This window comes from Condylura cristata, unplaced genomic scaffold, assembly GCF_000260355.1.
Source record: "Condylura cristata isolate star-nosed mole 26May11 unplaced genomic scaffold, ConCri1.0 scaffold00005, whole genome shotgun sequence".
In the NCBI taxonomy this organism is placed as follows: Eukaryota; Metazoa; Chordata; class Mammalia; order Eulipotyphla; family Talpidae; genus Condylura; species Condylura cristata.
In genome coordinates this window covers 1,188,484-1,210,209 of record NW_004567106.1, presented here as the reverse complement: position 1 = coordinate 1,210,209, position 21,726 = coordinate 1,188,484, and positions in this window count along the sequence as shown.

Sequence of the window (21,726 nt, the reverse complement as noted above, 5' to 3'; positions counted from 1 at the left end):
AAAAAAAAAAAAAAGACCTAGACATGAGAATGGAAACCATGAATACCTGGAAGCAAAGATGGGCCAACCACTATATGACATATACTTCAGTAACATCTTTGAAGATACACCACCTAATGCAATGATAGTGAAAGCAAGGATATGTATATGGGACTACATCAAGTTAAAGAGTTCTGTTCAGCAGAAGAGACATTACAAAAAACAAACAGACATCCCACTGATTGGGAAAAAAATATTTTCTCACACAAAATTAGTGATAAAGGATTGATCACAAACATATCCAAAGAACTGATGAAACTCAACAAATCTAAAGTAAACAGCCCCATTAAAAAATGGGCAGAAGAGCTAAAAAGACAATTATCCAAAGAGGAAATGCAGATGGCCAACAAGCATATCAAAAAAATTTTCAATATCACTTGTAATAGGGAGATGCAAAATAAAATCACAATGAGATACCACCTCACACCAGTGAGAATGGCACAACTTAAAACAACTATCAACAACAAATGTTGGCTTCCATATGACCCAGCAATCCCACTCCATTGTTATCTACCCAAAAGGCACAAAAACACTGATTCAAAAAGATACCTGAACCCCTATATTTACTGCTGCTTTATTTGCCATTGGGAAGACATGGAAACAACCCAAGTACCCAAAAGTGGATGACTGGTACATATATACATGGAATATTACTCAGCAACCAAAAATAAATAAATAAATGAATATATAAAATGCATGTCTCTTGCAGCAACATGGATGGAGCTGGAAAAGAACATGTTTAGTGAAATAAGCCAGAAAGAAAAGGAAAAAATACCAGATGGCTTCCACTCATAGCAGGAGTATAACAAACCAGGCGAGAAAATAATAATAATGAACAGCTATATGCCAGAGATATTTTATGGGGGTTGTGTGGGGTATGAGATCAAAAACAGTGGGGGGAGGGAAATGCACTGTACTATGGTGATGGCACATGGGTGATTTGGTGATATGAAGCCAGTGGTATTACAACTGAGATGGAAAAATACACAAAATGATGCAAAAATAAACTATTATATTACTTTTTTTTAATTTCCCATATAGTGATTTTTTTCTGTTGAGCTTCGATTTTATAATTTAAAATTATATTTTATGTTTTCGTCTACAGAATTTACTCTGAATGTGAAGAGAACCAAGTAAAATCTAGTCTATGAGCTGAAGCTTTAGAGATTTTTTTTTTTTTGGTGAAAATTTATCTTGTCTTCTGAAAGGAAAATTATTTATATGCAAAGTGCCTTTAAAAAAATATTAAAGCACTATTGGTTTGCATCGTTGTTAATATTTTGGAAGTATAGGATCCTCTCTATTCAGATGTTTGTTAAGTAAATAAGCATCGCTATATTGAATATTATAATAATAATTTTTAAAACCTGGCAAGAATCAATTCCTGAAATGGAAAAATCTATAGGCAATTTAATAAAAGTAAACTGTTCAGGAAAAGTATAGAGCTGTAGCTTCAGAATAGGATATGTGCATTCTAAATTTTTTCTCAGCACTTATTAAAGTGCCAAGACATCCTATGTCTTTCTCTTGTTTCCACACACAGGGAATCACTAGAACTCATAGTGAACATGCAGTGTTCTTCTCATTAGGGAAACTTCAGAAACCAGTCTATCATCACTAAGGAAGTAACAGAAGAAATGATGTTAAGTGCTATGAAAGCTAATTCAGAGTTATTTTATCATGTGATGTGTACTTTGGAAGAATGTTTGCTCCTTGTCTTTAGTTTTGGAATAAGTTAAAAAGAAATCCCAGCATAAGCTTTGGCAGAACTACAAAGATAAATTAAACAACAATTAAGAGTTGAGAACCCATTTCTTCCTTAGCTCACAAGACTACTTAACTTAGAATGTTCTTGCCCACTCTTTTCTCCTCTCCCTCCAAATAACTCTGATTATCTTGTCCCTTCCCAGGGAAGTGGCCCTGCAAAAATAAGAGCATGATTTGGGTAGTCCAAAAGATGTACCCAGGGGGAATCACAGCCAGATCTCAGAGAAGTCTTGACTTTTAAACCTGCAGACCTGAGTTCTAGGTCTTATTTTCCATCTTGGTGACTGTGTTAGTCAGCATTCTTCAAAGAAACAGAACAGAAATGTACCTGAAAAAATTAAAAGAAATTTTGACTGTTATGTTTTAGTTAATTAATACAGGCTATAGCACTGCAATAAACGTGGGAATGTAATTATACTTTTAAATTAGTGTTTTGGGGTTAAAACCTAGAAGTGAAATTTCAGGGTCATTGGCAGAGCCATTTAATATTTTGAGACAGTTTATTTCCATACTGCTTTGCATAGAGACTAATCAGCATTCCCACCAGCAGTGTAGGAGAGATTGTTCCCCTTTCTCTACATTCTCAGTCTCACTTGTTACTTCTGGTCTTTTTGATATGGGTCGTTTCCATGTAACTGAGGTGGCATCTCATGGTTTTGGTATATATTATTCTTATAATAAGTGATGACAATTTTTTTTTCTTTCTGTAGGTTTTTGGAGAAATGTTTGATTAGCTCTTTTGCCCCCCCTTCTTTTTTTCTTAAATGGGCTGTTTGTTTTCTTTTTGTAAATTTTTTATAGGTTTTCAGTATCAGTCACTTTTCAGATGTATAATGTGTAAATATATTCTTCCATTTCAGTAGGGTGTCTTTTGGTCTTATAGTTTTTTTGTTTGTTTGTTTGTTTGTTTGCCATACAGGAACTTTTTTTTACATAACCCCAGTTGTTTATATTCTTTGTTTTCCTGCTGTTGGTTTAACCCACAATATCTCTGAAGTCTGTGTCTTGAAGTGTTTTCCTGTGTATTTTATGGCTTCAAGTCTTATATCCAAGTCCTGGTATGAAATAGTAGTCTCATTACTTTGCATACATCTTTCCAGTTTTCCCAACATATTTAATTGAGAGGCTTTATTGTTGTTGTTCAAGCATATACGCTTGACTCCTTTATCACAGATCAACTGTCCACACACGTATGAATTTATTTCTGGGCTCTCAATTCTATTCCATTGATATGCATCTATTTTTGTTCCATATCATGCTGTTTTATTTTATAGTGTAGTTTGTACTCTGGGTGTAAATAATACTGCCACTTTTCCTATTTTTGGTCAGAACTACTTGGGGACTTTTGTGATTTCATCTAAATTCAATAATACTTTAAATACTCTCTGAAGAATGTCATGGATTTTTTTGTGTGTGATTGTATTGAATCTGCATATTGTTGTGGGTAGGATGGCCATTTTGACAATGTTGATTCTTCTAACTCATGAGCAAAGACGTTCTTTTCATTTCTTTATCTTTTCTTCCATTTATTCTAACATTGATTTATAGTTTTTTTTTGTATGGGTCTTTCACCCACTTTGTTAGGTGAAGGTATTTGTTTGTGCATGTGTGTACTTTTTTACAATTATAAGCAAGGAATTTTTTCTTTGGTGTGATTTTCAGTGGGTTCATTTTATTAATTTCTTCCTCTTTGCATATAGGAAGGAACAGATTTTTGTGTATTAATTTTATATCCTGCATTTAGCTGAATTAGTTTATTGTTTCAATTAGTTTTTCAGTGATTTTTTTAGGATTCTCTATGTATATTATGTTATCTGCAAATAAAATGACTTTTCTTTCCCAATTTGGATTCCGTGTATTTTCTTCTATTGTCTAATTGCTCTAGCTAGAATTTCCAATTGTAGTGGTGAAAGTGAACATCCTTGTCTTGTATCATATCTCAGTGGACAAGATTTTAATTTTTTACCATTAAAAGTGATATTATCCATGTTTTTTAAATTTTTATTATTATTATGTTAAGTTATATTCCATTTATACCCAGCTTTTGAGGCTTATCATCATACATAGGTGTTGGATCACACCAAATGCTTCCTCAGCATATATTGATATGATCATAGTTTTCTTATCTTTCTTTTTCTTGATATAGTGAATTACATTGATTGATTTTTGAAACTTGACCACCTCTTGAACAACCTCTGTGTCCCTGGTATAAAATCACTTTTTCATGTTGTGTAATTCCTTAAATGCAAAGTTGAATTTGATTTCCCTAAAATTTTTTGAGGGTTTTTGAGTCTGTGTTCATTAAGGAAATTCATCAGTTGTTTCCTTTTTGGTGTTATCTTTGTGGTTTGATTATAAGAATAATATTGACCTCAAAGTGTATTTGGAAGCATTGTCAATGTTTTGGAAGAATTTGTGCAAGATAGATATTAGTTCCTTTTTTTTTTTTTTCCAGGATTGATAGAACTCAATTTGAAGCTATTTTGTCCTGGACATTTCCTTTCCAGTAGATTTTTAATTAATTTCCCAATTTCCTTGCTTGTAATTATTCTATTCAGGTTTTTCTATTTCTTCCCTATTCAGACTCAGATGATTGTATAACCTCAAGAATTTGTCCATCTCTTTTAATTTTATTAATCTCTCTGCAGTGTCTATTGTAACTTGTCTATAATTTCTGATCCTATTTATTGAGATTTTCCCCATATTTTATAATAAGTCTCACTGGATGAATTTCTATATTTTTTCATTAATCTTTTGGTCTGTATTTTTAAATTTCTATTTCTTTTTATATCTTCCCTGTTTTTTATTATTTTTTTGGCATGTAGTTTGGCTAGTTCTTTTTAGCTTTTCATGGTGGGAGGTGAAGTTACTTGTTTTAGCTATTTCTTTCTTGTTGACATGGACCTGGATTGCTATATATGGCTTTCTTTATATGGCTTTTGTTGTATGCCATGCATTATGAAAAGTTTTGTTCTCATTGTCTTTTGTCTCAAGTTTTATTATTATTATTATTATTATTATTATTATTATTATTATTATTATTATTTGATCTCTTCAAAAAATCCAGTAGTCTTTCCATAGCGTGTTGTTGCCATGCATTACCATGTATTGGAGGTTTCCCCTGCTCTTCTTGCTAGTTGATGTCTATTTAGCTGCATCTATCTATAGCTACATCTATCTATCTATCTATCTATCTATCTATATCTATCTATCTATCTATCTATCATCTATCTATTTATCTATCTATCTATATTTAGAAGATATATTTATTTATGAATACAAGAACTAGGGTACAGGACAGAGGTGTAGGGTGAGAGGATTCATCAGAGACAGAGTCAGGAGCAGAGCAGAACAGGTGTATTGACAGAAACACAGTGCTGAGTGTAGCAGTGGTTGGGATAGGAGAGCTGGATACACCATGGTGTAGTGGCTGTGATAGCTTCATAGGGCTATGCTTTAACCACCAGGAAGGACCCAGCTTTGAGACTTTTAGCCTAAGTGCCACTATGGTGGCCCTTTTGTTCTGTTTCTTATGTATGTTTTTCTCTTTGGTTTATATATGAGAGCACCATTCAATATTTCTTGGAGGGGTGGTCTAGTATTTATAAATGCCTTCAGTTTCTATTTCTTTGAGAAGAGCAGTTTATTTCTTCCTCTTATCAGGAGGACAGTCTTGTGAATAGAATATTCTTGAGTGCAGTTTTTAATTTTCAAATTTGATTGCTTTATCCTATTGTATTTCTACAGAGAAGTCAATGTTATCCATATTGGTGTTATCTGCTCCTTCCCCTTGCTACTTCAATATTCCTTTTTTTTTTTTTTTTGTCTTGAATTCTTGCAAGTTTGTTTATTTAGTTCCTCCTCTGGGTTCAAATTTTCTTCTGTCATTTCTTTAAATACCTTTTCTGTTCTCTTTCTCTCTCTCTTACCGTTCCTTCACACCTATTATGCCTATATTGCCTTTCCACATGAAGAGATAAATCTCAGAGCTTTTCTTCTTTTTTTAACTTTTATCTCTCTTCTACTTGGATTTTTAAGTACATTTTCATCCTCAAGATCGCTGTTTTGATCTTTCATTTGATCTAGTTTACCTTCATAGCTTTGTCCAGAATTTTTCATCTGCTTGATGGATATTTTTATATGCTGCATTTCTGTTACTTTCTTATTTAAAGCTTCAACTTTGATCTTTGTTTTTTTTTTTTTTTGGTTTTTTGTTTGTTTTCTAAAGACAGTCATTTGTTCTTCTGAATTTTCTTATATAACTACCAGGCACTTTACCAAAGAGACACTGACTTTTATTAACTTTTTTAAATTATTATTATTATTTTAATGAATTTATTTATTTTTAACTGAGGTAAATGGTGTATCCTGTAGTACCACCATAATAGGTCCACCACCAACTTGCCCATACTCCATCACCACACACTATTGTGCTTCCCTCCCTATTCTTACATCTCACCACTTCCCCTTCATCATCTCAATTCTATAGTCAGCTATCAAGTTTCAGCTTCTCTTTATCTGACTATTAATTTAGTTACTTTTCATTCCACACATTGAAACCATCCAGTGTCTTATCTTTTTCCTTCTGCCTTATTCCACTTAGCATTATCTTTTCAAGTTCTATTAACATTTTTTCTTTACTTTTAAAGAGCTTCAAGTGAAAAGAACCACATTAACCATTTTACTAATCTCCTTTTTCCTTGATCAGTATGGTCCTTAACTCTTTCATGATTTTCAACTAGTTATTTATTAATTATTTTATTCTTGTGGTCACTTGTTAACTTTTAATATAAGAGTACTCCTTCAAAGGTGAATACATTGTGAATAACTTGCTTCTTTTATTCCTGTCTATGCCTATGGAAAAGCACTGCCCTAATTTTTATGTTTTTCATTCTCTTATATTTAATCATAATTATATACTTTTTAAGAATTATATGATTATATACAGAAAAATAAATATATATTATATATGTGTACTTATTGAGCTATAACAAAATGAAACCTTACCATTGTGATAACATGGATGGAGCTTGAGGGGATTATGCTAAAGAAAATAAGTCAGAAGGAGAAAAGCAAACACCTTATGGCTTCATTTATATGTGAACTACAAAGAACTAAAATAAAGGAACAAACAAAACTAAAGAGAAGCAGACACTTGAAAAATGCCTTTTGAATTGAGGCTTCTAGAAAAGAAAGATATGTGTTTGGGAGTAAAGAAAGAAGACCCAGTAGAGTGGTTTGTTATAGGTGGTTTGTTTTGGGGTGTGGTGTCTCAGTGTACCACATGCAGAGGTAAAGACTCATACCTCCATATCATATACAGTATTATTGACCACATTATGACAATATAAAATAATACCAAAAATCAAGGAAAATCTATCTACATTCTAATTTAATTATTTTCTATTATTTTTACCTTTGTTTGCTAGTGCCCTCTTTATATCATTTCAAACCCATACTTTGTTCATCACTGTCAGTGATTATTTTTTTAAGAATACAACTGAAATGATAAATCCTGGGTGAAGGGTAGAATTCAAAGCAGAAACTAGAAGGGAGAAACCTAATCTGAGAAGCATTAATACATAAGCAAGGCTAGACATCAGGAGTTTGCTCGTTCAGACAAGAGAGAAGGTGAGACTCACTGTTATATTGACACATCAGTTTGGGTGATAAGACTCTCCTTGCTGATTACAGTTAAATTATAGAGCTACTGGTCAAGAATTGGGGAGCCAGGTGTTGGGAAGAGTTAAAAAGTTTCTGAAGGCCCTCCCTGGTGGCGCAGCGGGTTAAAGCACAGCACTGAGAATCTAAAGCTGCTTCCACATGAGTTCGATTCCCGCCTGCCCCGGAGGTGACCACATGGCGTGGCAGACCTCTCCTGACCCGCCCGCTGCTCCCCTCAGCAGTGTACTTCATCGATCTGCCGGTTCTGTTCCCCACTCTGTCTCTGGTGAAGGCTTTCGCCGCCCCTGAGCCTCTGGCCTGTACCCCAGTTCTGTATGCACAAATAAATAAATCTTTAAAAAAAAAAAGTTTCTGAACTACACAACTGTCACCTGAGATTAGTCTTTTAAAACTATTTATTGGGGAAAACTTCAAGACAAATTTCTGATAGGGAAGAGATGGAAATAGAAAATAGTTACCAGGGAGTGGGCTGGAATACTCATTATCATAAGCCAAAAGTCAAGAAACAACAGTTGGGCTGGGGAGCAAATCAGGTTTAATCTGGACCTGGAAGTTTTTGGTTATTGTCTCAAAGGTCATCAATCTGAATTAAGGAAAAACAGGAACCGTATATGATAGTACTATGAAGGGCAGTTGACAAAGCATCTACATCAACAATATTTTAGAGAAATAAGTAGAGATTCAAAGAAATACATACCCCATTTTCTTCTAAGTTTGATCTTGACTTGCTCTGTGACTGCATGGGGAGGCATACTTTTTCTATGGTATCGAGGTTGCTACTTAACTGTCTTACTTCTCCCTCCATCTTGGTCTCAGTCAATTTTGCATGGACTAACTAATCAAAAGGAGTAAATAACTGCTTGTCTATGTTTCCTGTGAGTAAGCAAAGCAACTTGGGTATACATTTTCGGTAGTTTTAATATATTTTCCATCTCTCAATATTAATTTCCATTGTATAATAGAATAAATTTAAGCACCAATATGTACAAATTGTACAAAAAGGTGCACCAAATGCACATTAATTCCCCCCAAAGAAAGAAAAACTTTGTTTGGGTTGGAGTGGAGGATAATTAAATCAAGTCACCATTATTTTCCTGAACACTTGATATTGAAAATGTAAAGACATTTTTAGTTTTCATTAAACAAATTTTTATTATCACCACATCTTCATACAAAATTAAACATAAGCATGGAAATTTTCAGCCCACAGTAGAATTATTTTACTTTCTCTCTCTTTGTCACTCTAACTGCAAGCTAAATTTTTCTAACATTCCCTCTTATGAGAATCTCGCTCAAATAGCATCACTTTTCTTTGCATTAAATGTGCTTCAACTCCTTTGTGGTACTAATAGTGGTCATTACCTCTGAGAGATAATGTACTCCATCTGGAGATAATGCCCCATAGTCTGGAAATTTCAGAGTACCTTTCATCTCATTTCACTCTATCTCTGAGGAACAAAAGCATGGATCCCATTTTATAGATGGTGAAGTTTAGGTACCAAAAATCAAAGGACACATTTCAATCCTCCCCATTAAAGTGCTGTGGTGTTAAAACGAATTGCAGCAGGCTTCTGGTTAAGATAATCCTTGTGAAGAGTACAACCATATGATGCACACTCACAATGCTCAGTATGACATAGGGGGGGTTGATTTGTGAGTCAAATCCCCTACATGTTTGTCAAATTATCTGTATTTGGAGAATCTTATACCCAGCCAAGAGCAGCATTCATTAATTTTGGGACAATTTGACTTCTGGGACTCAGGTCCTATTATATGAACTATTTACTACCCAGTCTTTCCCAAAGAGAGTTCTGGAGAACACAGGTTTTTCAGGGATGTTGATAAATATGGACACATTATGTGTAATAGGACTCCTTGATCAAATAAGTTTGAAAATATTGATAACTTTTTTTATTTCAGAATTTATAAGAGACTTACTATGTCACTGTTAATCTACAAAAGGAGTAAAATACAGAAATTAAAATCTCCTCCTGGAAGAAGCAAAATGGGACATATATATATAAAGGCAGTGTAACTATAACTACCTTTTTGGAGGATCTGAACTGACATATGCAGGTGAGTAGTCTATAGTGTCCCAAAACCATCAAATTCTATGGTCTAGAAAGTTTTTCTATATGCGATTTTAGAAAAAAATATATATTTAAACCCCATCCCCCAAACCTACACTCTAGGGTATCACTGCCTGTGTTTTTGCATATAGAACATTCTGGGTAATCATTGGGAAGTTCCAAGCCAAATTTTCCATTGCAGGGACTTCTTCAGAATGGTGCAGAGTGAAAAGGTCGTTCTGCCTGGGAGAGTAACTGAGTCATTCTTCTAGGGGAAAACTGATAGCTGATAACTATTTCCTCAATCATGTCGACAATGTTGTGTAATGATTAGCTTTGCCAAAAAGAAAAAAAAAAGAAAACTTGAATTCTGAATCTACCTCCCACTAGCTATGCACACTGTCAAATTACTTCAAATACTAGAGATTTAACACTTAATATTCCTTCATAAGATGTTAAGAATATTAAGAGATGATATATTCAAACAACCTAGCACAAGATCTTACACAAAATAAGGCTTCAATTGGTTGTATCTGGCTAAAAAGTCTATATTCTAAATTTTCATAGACTCTGTTCATTATTGTTAAAACAATAGTTTTTGTTGCAAGACTTGAAGTTAAAAAAAATTAACGATCACTTATCACATCAAAATTATAAAAATTGTCTTACTAACAAAGAAAGACAAGTGAACTTGCTTAATCTTATTTTTTCTCTTTGCCTCACATGAGAGGCTTCAAACTCACAGCAAGAAGAAAAGTTAACCACATGGCACTGAACCTTCCATAGAAAATTGATGTTGGATAAAGGTGAGGGAACTACCCATTAAAAGATTAAATTGTATTTGACCCAGAAGTCTTCATTGTAAACCGCGGGCATATACTTTCCTGTGTTGGACATCATCAAAGTCTATGAAGGTTAGAGATGGAAACCAACTTGGAGTCGAGGACTTTCTGATAGGTAAAGCTGTCTTCCTGTCTGAGACAGGAATAGCACTATTTCTTGTGAATAGCACTTTCTTGACATAGGATAGGGTATTTGTTATTCTTTTGAGCACTTTTTTGTCTTCAAGGAATTGGATATTTGTTGGATAATTATAGTCATCATCTGAGAAAGGAAGGAATATACTAATGTGGAGGCTCATTATATATATATAAATATATATATATATATATATATACCAATGTGTAGATCTCATTATTGGTATAACAAATTACTATAAACATAGTAATTTAAAACAACACAAATTATTCTCATATTTTTCTGGAGTCAGAAGATAAGAATGTGTCTAGTGGGACTAAAATCAAGGTGCTGTCAGGGCTTGATATGTCTTCAGGAGATCGATCCAGAGTCTGCTCTTTGTGCCTGCTTCCCAGGGATGGATCTCAGCTGGGAGCCACTGGGAATAAAATTTTCTTGCTATACTCATTAAATCATGTTGTTGGACACAGTATATTCTAATGAAGTTGAACGTTTCTTAATCCAGAAGGCTTCTTGAGTTTCCCTTTGATATTCTGACTCATAAATATCTGTTCAGTGACTTGGGTTTACATGCCATTGATAATGTCAGTTACATCACCTAAAGGAAATGAACCACCTCACATAGTAGTAGCTGTATATCAAGTATTGGTCACAGGAGCATGTTATCACAATATGCCAGACCTGTTTGATGTAGTATTTCTAAGTCAACTCTTCAAAGCTATACTTTTCTATATTATTTCCTGTGCAGCTTCAGGGTGATATCTATTCCAGGGCTAATAATGGATAGTTTTCCAGCCATAACCCTACAAGCTATGCCCCCACATAGCTGTAGGAGGCAATTTTTGCATGTTATTATTTGCAAGATACTATTGCATATAATGTATAGCTTCCACAACCATACAGGAATGGCGATGCTAACAAAGGGTCTCCAAATCACATTTGCAATCCAATACACAAACTAATGAGCATTGAGATATCAGAGTTTTTTGCCAAGGAGTTATCGATAGATTGTCATATATTTCTCTATTCAGGCCTTGGTAACCTAGCCAGGGACTTGGAACTGGCCCATCAATGCTCTTCAATGTATCATTGTGTGATCCTGGAGGTGACATCTATAAATGGAAATGTGAGGTTTGGGTGTGATAAATCCAGTTTCCAGTTGGTAAACCTTCATGGACTCAAGCTCTTGGTATGGGTATCTAAGTTTGCACTGGAAATAAGAAGGAATCCAGTATCTGTAGACTGGTAGAGAACCTCAAATTGAGAGAATGAACATAATTAATTGATGAGTGATACAAAAAGATCCAAAATTTCAAAATGAGTATTCAAATGGGTCACTATAGACAGGTATCAAAGCTTGAAATTCTGAGATCAAGAATTTGAAAATTAAGGAAATGAAAAGAGACATATAGTGCATTTGGACATTCCCTAGGCTTTCTAACTGGAACAATGTTTAAAAGCATTTATTTTGACTGCCAGCTCCATATTCCAGATGAGAAAATTGGGGCCAAAAATGCCAAAAAAAAAAATTGATTGGTAATGGGAGGGCAGTTCACATGCCAGGGTCCAATGTGTCACTCCTTTCTCTTGTATTCATTAAACAGTGAGCTGAATCAAATTCTCCCTGGAGTAATTGGACTGTAGTCCTAAAACTAGCACCTCAGAGAAAGCAGATTCTGTTCATCAAGTCTGTCAACTTTTTCTAAAGCTACCATGGAATCTTTCATATCTCTCAGTTACTGACTGACAGGTCGTGCAGGCCTCTGGTAAATATCTGATTAATCTGAAGATATTTTAACCTACATTCCAAATAGTTTTTCGTTGAAGATTTTTATCATTCTCAGGTTAGTTTGAAAGTTTGCTAGGCTTGCAAAGTTCTTTCCATTTCCTAAGTGAGCAGATCTTTGAAAGACAGGCATCAATTTCACTGCATACCCCCATGCACCAGCCAGACCTTCGATGCAAAGTTTGTTGTCTGGGGTTACTGATGAGAAGATGAAAGACAACAAGTGGAACAAATAACAATATCTGGTTCACAAATGTTCCTTGGAAAAAATAAATTCAAGACAAAATGTTGACTCATAATATTTTCTACATAGCATGGGTAGATTTTATGATACTGAATTTCATGGGATAATTAAACAAAATATGAGTGATAGATCCCCTAAGTTTGTGATGAGAACAAACTGATTTTTATTTGTGCAAACGTTCCTCAGATGGAGAGATGATGTGATCAAAGTCCTTAGCATATTGGTTATTAGCATTAACCTCCAGCAGGTAAGTCTAACTAATTTTTCCATATTTTTCATTATCTTGAGCTTTCAGAATCCTTAGTAAATAATCAAATGTAGAGGTTCTCTGGGATTATAAAATCGTAGCATAACTGCTAAACTATATACCAGAGACATTGCTCAGCAATTTGAGATGGGAGATATGAAAGAATTATTTTTAGTGACTTAGAAGACATGGATGTTAAAAACACAGGATACTTCCATTTGAGTGCCTCTCTAGCTCAGAGGTACCTCCAAATGTCTTATTGACTTTCTAGACATTCATCAGAGAGTCAGAATATGTGATCACTTACTTGTCAAAAAGACTGCCATAATATTTACTACTCATTATCACATAAAACACTTCAGCATTTTTTTTATATTTTAATATAATATTTTATTTTTACATCATTTTGTGCCTTTTTTCCATCTGAGTTGTGATCCATGGGCTTCCCATCACCAAATCACTTGTGTGCCATCACCATAGACCAGTGTACTTCCCCCTCCCCCATTTTTGATCCCATCCCCCATTACACCCCCTTAAAATTTCTCTGGTATATAATTGTTCATTATTATTCCTGCCCCCTACCCTGGACATTTGTGCTACTGAGAGACTGGCAACAACCGTCCTTGTGCTCTCTATCTCCCACTAAATCCTGAACTCAATCACTAGCCCTATCACTTGTCCTCCATGGATTACTTGCCTTCTCTTCCCTTTAGTGACTATCTTGAATCTTTACTAATCCCCTCAGCCTCTCAGGACCTCAATTCCCATCTCACTTCACCAAAACGGTCTGTGTTACGGAGATTCTAACCTCAAGCTTCCGTCTCTCACCTCCAAACTTCTAACCAACTTCAAAAGGTGGGTGTTTTCTTTCTCCTCTTCAGCAATTAATAGTCTTGGCCTTAATTCCCATTTAACTTCATTTTTTTTTTTGTATAAGATCTTATTATAATTAAATTATTTTTTTCTCTCCTTCCCTCCTTCAACATATTCATAACTATCGGTAATTTCTGCCCATCCTACAATCATATCCCCTTTAATACAGAATCAAAGATGAAGTGCATATTTGCATTTTTGTAAGATATTAGGTGATAACAACTATGACAGGTGCAAGGGATAGTTACTAACATACAAAGCATTATTGACTCTTCCTTCACTAAGAGGCTTAGAGTCTAGTGCATGATAAAAATGATAGATAATGAATATGAAATGAATGTATCATTCATAATAAAAGAGAATCACAAGTTTTATGAGATAGTAGTTCCTAGGCCCATGAGTAGGGGATTTGGAAGAACGAGGGTCAGGAATGGGTGCCAACTCACCTATTTAATAATTGGTCATTCCTTAACCTTTAGCACCACTACTTCCTATCCAGGAGTGTTTTTATATTTCTTTCATAAGTGTCACTTTTTAAATAGTTAATGTTTTTACAACATTGACTTTCTTTCTTCTCTGGTTTATAGCTGTGTAGCTTCAATTTCAGCTCTGCCTCCAGATTAACTCTAAGTAGAAACAATGACCTATGTCTTATCAAAAAGAACACATCTAAATCTGTGTTAAAATGCAAATTTATTAGAATTCTCAAAAAAACTTGTACAAATTCTCTTTGGTAACTCGATACCTTACTAGGATAAACAGGCATAATGTCTCAGTCTCACACAAGTAGAAATTGAAAATTTGGATACAACTATAAGCATAGGAGACTTTTTGATCCAAAGAAAAAAAAATATGTTAAATTTTTAGTAGTTAATTTTAAAATCTCAATAAAATAGATCTATATCTAGAAAATTACCAACATCAACAGTGAGTCATCAACAGCGACTTAAAAGGAAAACTTAAATTTTAATTAAAAAAATAAAATCAGGCCCTCCCTGGTGGCGCAGCGGGTTAAAGCACAGCACAAAGAAGCTAAAGCCACTTCTGCATGAGTTTGATTCCCGCCTGCCCCGGAGGCGACCACATGGCGTGGCAGACCTCTCCTGACCCGCCCGCTGCTCCCCTCAGCAGTGTACTTCATCGATCTGCCTGTTCTGCTCCCCGCTCTGTCTCTGGTGAATTCTCTCACCCTCCGCATCTCTGGCCTGTAACCCAGTTCTGTACAAATAAATAAATAAATATTAAAAAAAAGAAGAAGAGGCCCTCCCTGGTGGCGCAGCGGGTTAAAGCACAGCACTGAGAATCTGAAGCCACTTCCTCATGAGTTCGATTCCCGCCTGCCGCCTGCCGGGAGGAGACCACATGGCGTGGCAGACCTCTCCTGACCCGCCCGCTGCTTCCCTCAGCAGTGTACTTCGTAGATCTGCCTGTTCTGCTCCCCACTCTGTCTCTGGTGAAGCTTCTCACCGTCCCTGAGCCTCTGGCCTGTACCCCAGTTCTGTATGCACAAATAAATAAATCTTTAAAAAAAAAAAAAAAGAAGAAGAAGAAAATCAGATCCCTCCCTGATGGTGCAGCAGGTCAAAGCACAACACTAAGAAACTAAAGCCACTTCAGCGTGAGTTCGATCCCCGCCCCGGAGGTGACCCACATGGTATGGCAGACCTCTCTGACCCACCCACTGCTCCCCTCAGCAGTGTACTTCATCAGTTGGCCTGTTCTGCTCCCCACTCTGTCTCTGGTACATCCTCTCACTGCCCCTGCACCTTTGGCTTGTACCCCAGTTCTGTATGCATAAATAAATACATCTTTAAAGAAGAAAAAGGAAAAGGAAAAGAAAATCATCAAATAATTACCATTAGTGGTTTAGAGTATTTTGCTCCAAATGGCAAGGGGTATAAAGACTCTGTGCCTATGTCAGTGCTGGCAAATGGAGTAACCACTAGCTCTATGTGGGCATTAAATACTTGAAATGGGGCTTGCCTGAAGTGAGGTGCTATGCATGTGTAAGTACACAGATTCAAGGATGGAGGATGAAAAGAAAAAAGTTACAGAATCACATTAATATTTTTTATATTAATTACAGATCAAAATGTTTTTATGAGGGAGGTTAAGTATATGATAAAATTAATTTTATCTGTTTATTTGCACTTTTGACCCTTAGAGAACTAATTAAAATTACATATTTGGCTTTGCATTGTACTTTCATAGGACAGTGTCATTCTGGTTTGAAAAAAAAATACATGCACAAAATCATTGTGGATAGTGAATGCAAAAGAAAAACAACTTTAACAAAATATTGACACTTATCTGCTACAATTTTTCTTTATGCCAGTATTATTTTGAATATGTTCCATATATTATCTCATCTCTGGTCTCTGAACATCCCTGCAGAGGAGGTAACCATGCTATTTTTCACAGCATTAATGTGTCCTTACTCATGTGACACAGCAGGTGACAGAGGTGGCCCTCCTACCCAGGTTTTACCAGACCCTGAATCACATGCTCACACCCTTGATACAGTCTTCAGCTTTACCTACTGCATGAGGAAGCACTGTGTGCAGAATCATCCCCATTTAAAATTGTCATTTCTTAAGTTGTCTCTTCTGTTGAGCTTAAGTCAATTTTTTTTCATGTTCTGGGGTCACTTTCTGGCCCTGACAGGGGGGAAGAAACTGAGTATCATGTCACCAAATATTAGGAATATGACCCCTGATGTGTGTAAGGCCAAAGAGATATGTAGAAATAGCCCCAAAGGTCAGCAAGCCTAGGCTCAGCCTGCCTGATCATAGTTTGACCATTTGGATTCTATTTGCATTCCCTCTGTCCTCCTAGACAGGAATAGGCCTTTTCAAATGGGCTTAGCTCTCCAAATCCACTCAAAATGTCACAAAATTAAATGAATGGTTTCTTAGACACCATGGGGAGTAGAAACCCAATAGCAAAACACTAATGGTTTCCTTTGCAGGAGGCCCCTTTGAGGATAAAAGAATTCATCTAAGAGTCAGACCTCTTCCTGGCTGGTGTGTCCATCTGTCAGATGACAAGCCGTGGGGAGCCAATAGCACCCTCGCCCCACTCCATCTGTGATCCGGGAGAACAAGAGAAGAGCCGGTCAGAGCGAAGAAAATCCTGATCCTGTGATTTCAATTACAGGGAGGTGAAAAATTATTTGATATCTGAGCTTGCTAAAGGTGCCCATTCCTTCTGCTCCAAAGATCTTTCCTGCTAAACTTAACAAAAGAGGAGAAAGAAGTTTTGATGCATATTGAAGGGAAGGGGTAGTGGAAAGAAAGCAAGCACAGCAGGTGAAAAGTTGATGACAATGCAGACAAAAGAAAGAACTTCTTAAGATTCTTTCTAAGAAACGGAATTCGCACTGAGCCATTCATTTACAAGGACATCTCTCCCCCTTTCTTGCTCACTAGTTCCCATACCAAGAATTCAATTTGGGTGTTGGAATCCATGTTGATTGTACAGATTTGGTTGTTACTCTCAAAGATAACATTCCTTGAACCTGCACATCTGATAGCAGGAGAGCATCCATTGAAGCAGCTAGAAAAGGGTCCCAGCTCTGTCTCTGGCAACAAAATCCTGACCGTGATTTTGGCCTCCATTAACTGCAGCTCATGCAACTGGACCCACCTTTCCCTTTGGAGGTCCAACTGACCAGCATTCAAGCCTGCATTGACTTCAGAGTTGTATGATACACACAAGTTATCTAAACTTTCTGAGCCATAGAGTCCTCATTTGTTAAGTGGAGGAAGGAAATTTTTCCCTATTGGAGCTATGTAAGGTTAAAACATATATAAATAACTTAGCTCACTGTAGCTGCTTACTACTTTTTTTCTCTAGAAATAACTCTCATCTGTAAAGAAAGGGCCATCATAAATTATGTCTTTTGAAGTTTAATCCCCCTATTTTATACAAACTCATATCACAGCATCCGATAATGGTGAAGTAAATTAGCCTTCTTGCTTTGCTGCTGTCAGCATTTTCTCTAACCACTTCTTCAAGTTCTAGGATCACTAAAAATATTACATCACTGTCCAGAAAAATTTTGTATAACTCTCTGGTGATCAAAGAGAATGACCTCAGGTTATGTGGTGGTTAAGAAAAGCCACTTACGTTTGACATCTCTACTTGCCAACATGAACATAACAAGATGTTAGAGGGCAGAGCTGTGAGAGTATAGTAATAAACATTACATGATTGGAAATGATAATACTTGAATATAGGAACACATGAAGGGAAATTAGCCTTATAAAAATTCTGGCATAGTTGTTCTAGAAACGAAGTCACACTGCCTTAGAGTCACACATTATAAATTTGATTTCTTCAACTACATTGCAAAACTGTGGAAAGCAGGAACTTTCCAACATCTTGCCTGCCCTTCAGCATCTGCCACTTTCCTCTACCAACAGTCATGGAATAATTAGCATTTGTTATTGGTTGACTAATTGTTTAAAAACAGCAGTTCTTTGTCTGGTTGCTACAGAAGCTGAAGGAGGAATGGGTCTCCTTATTTCCTGGAGATCACAGACAGCCTCGCTAAGACTTTGAGTGCCATGTTTGAATGACAGACCCCCAAAGTACAGTGCACTGAGGGAAAGGCCTCTGGGCACAGGACCAGTGTGGAGTATGGTCCCATAGATCTCAAGCATGTAGATTTGTGGATAACTGTGTCTGAGTGACTTTGTTTTCTAAAGATTAATATGACACCAAGAGAGCTGATGTGAACATGTAAATTCCAGAGGCCTCCAGAGTTGTTAGTTTGGCCAAGAGTCACATGTCCAGAAATAACTTTGGGCATCAGAGGTGACCTAAAATGGGATGAATCTCACACAGGGTATTTTTCATGTCCAACTGGCATTTTTTAATGCTCATTTTATGGAATTTTTCAAATGACTTAGTTGTTCACTTCTTTTTAAAAGTTGACGACTTTTTGATATCTCTCTTCTGTTTCACCTCAGATTTTTTCATTCATGATTTTTAAGAGGAGTGAAGAGTGACCTCTCTTAGTTTCTTAAGTGTATCAGGATTTTCTTTATGAAGTGTACTTTATAAAATGTGATATTTATATATTTGAGTCGCCTCATTATAAGACAATAATAATTCTAATTCCATAGTATGTTCCAAACAATGAACTTAACTACATTTTCCCTAAAACCATGAATTAAATAATATCCCCTAGATATTGTGGTATATCTGTACTTCAGTTGAGTGACTCCTCTCTGGTCCTGGGTTCCTGATTCTTTTGCCTGATTTGACAAGACTAGATGATCAGGAGAGCTAGAGAGTAGTCTCTGTGTGGCACTTGTGTGTGTGTGTTTTTAAGATTCATTTATTTATGTATACAGAACTGGCGCACAAGCCAGAGAAAGGTGCAGCGGCTGTGAGAGTATTTCCTAGAATCAGAGTGGGGAACAGAACAGGCAAACCAATGAAGTACACTGCTGAAGGGAGCAGTGGGCAGGTCAGGAGAGATTTACCACACCATGGGGATCACCTCTGGGGCCAGGGATCGAACTTACACTGCAGTAGCTGCAGCCAGCTTGTAGTGCTGGGTCTTACCCATTGCACCACCAGGGAAGGCTGGCACCTATATTTCTAACAGGAATCATTTCCTCCCATCAGCAATTCCATTTTGATATTTTGTTCATGCATAATTAAAATTTTTCATATCCACTGAGAAAAATACAAAACATTGTAAAGGTCATTGATACAAGCATCTAAATAATAGCAACTATGATGAAGATGTTATTAGAGCAGCTGTCATAGCCTGTGGCTATGGAGGAGGGAAGAGTGGAAAAGGTAGGGCCAGTACCAAGCATCCCAGCTTTGGATGAGTCCCCAGATCACTCAGGGGAGAGAATTTCAAAGAGCAGGCCAACCCGTTGATGTCCCCTGGAGATCTTTTATCATTTCTTCTATCTTATCAGCTCTTATAACCAATGAATACTCCTTCCTGAACTTATGATGTTGGATCTCCATCTATCTTCTAGCAAGAAGGTTTCAACTGGAGTTGTCTGTTTAAAATCAGACTGACAAGCCTTAATTCATTTCTTTAAGTCCACCTAAAAGAGGAGTTCTCTATTACCTCAAAGATATTAAGTTCCTGGGTTGATTGTGACTTCGACAGATGTATGACAGGTCAGTGCCCATGACTGAGAGATGTGTCAGAAACCCCTTCATCCTCATTCATTTCATCATTTCAGAACCCAAACCAGGAGTGTCTGAAGTAGTGCCTGATTTCTCTTTCTAGTTCTCAAAATGAACTCAAAGCACATTTTGGGAGAATGTTGGGGTGAGGGGTGGGTGGGATGTGATATAAGTTTGTCTCCTGAGAGAGCAATTATATCCTTTGACAGCTTTTGAGATAAAGGTGGGTCTGACAGGTCTCATTAAGAACATTCACAAGGGAAAAGCCTTAAGGCCACTGGAGTTAGGAGCCTTCTCTTTGCTCAACCTTGGAAGAATAAATATATTAACATATTAACATAAAATAGCACTTGACTTCTAAAATGATAATAATTCTTGGACAGGGAAGGTGGTAGTCCCACCACTTAGTTGGCTAAAGAAGAAAGAAAATTTCCTTTTCAACTAATTACTTTAGTGCTAAAAGTTTTAGTTGAATCTACAACTTTTGCAAAATTAGAGTAACATTTTACCCTAATAAACATTTAAAAAATATTCACTTGTCCCAATAGCTTATGACAGACCAACTCTCAACTACTTGTTTTGTGAACATATACAGTTTAAGACCAGCCTTTGTCTGGGTCGTGGTTGTATAGCATTCTATTTTCTATGCAAAGTGCATGAACTAGAATAGACACATATTCTGGTATCTAGCTATATTTCTATGTTATCTCTTAAACACTGTTAACAACATAGTCATTAATTGTTTTTCTCAAATCCTCCACTGTAAAGTTCCTTAAAAATTTCTCATGAGCTTTTCTCACCTATGAAAGATATAAAGCTATTGCTTAAACCAGGATTAACATTACATTATTACTTTATGTGTAGAATGACTTCATTGATCGTTCCTTCTATAAATTCTCTCGACTTTTAATTGAGATAACAAAACAAAACAAAATTTTAAAGAAAAAGTGTAGTAGCTACATCAATAAATTCATTGGCTCATGTTTTTGGATACTATGTTGTAAAAATAGGTTAATATCACAAAAAAATCCAAGCACCTCCTGTACCTTTGCCTACACTCCAGTTCTTGTATGCATGAAGTTTGGAATAGGGATGTTAATGATTTTGCAATAACAGGCTTTCTAATTGTAGTTACAAGTTGAAACAATGTCCAGGAATTCAAAGACTTTCTTGTTTTAAATGATAATCCTGGTCAAATTTCCTTGTCTTAGAGCAACCCCAATCCCAATGACTCTCATTCAATACACACAGGATAAAATCTCAGCTCATATAAAATGAAAAACCTGGATGATTTCTCAGCAACCCAAACTATACTAGAGATTTGAATTTTAAGTGATCACAAAATTAAAAATGCTTCCATGATGAAAACATTCATTTTCATAATGCAATTACATTTGTGTATCTAACTATGAGTGTAGTTATCTGTCATGGTGGCATGTAATTTACCATGAAGTGTATCCCTGGATTCTTGGGATCATTCTACTACTCTGGTTTCTAAAGAATGCCTTTGAATCACTAACATGACATTATACACACATGAACAAGGTTTTTTTATATAACCCTTATATATGAACCCTAACTCCAAACCTGTCTTCTGCTACCTTAGTCTTCAGAGTCAGATTCTGGGTAAGATTTGGGGATTCCTTTGCCTAAGCTAAAATAATTTAGAAACAATAACCAAAATATAGAAATAACCTAAATTCTGCAATGGGTGAGTGTATAAAGCAATATATATATCCACTTGTGTGTACATATATAACCATATATTACTTTAAATAGAACAGGTATGTTTTCTGGTATCCTGAATATAGCCTTACAAGCACTTTGGTAAAATATTTATAAACTGAGTGTGTTAGTGCGTATTACTAGGAAGGTA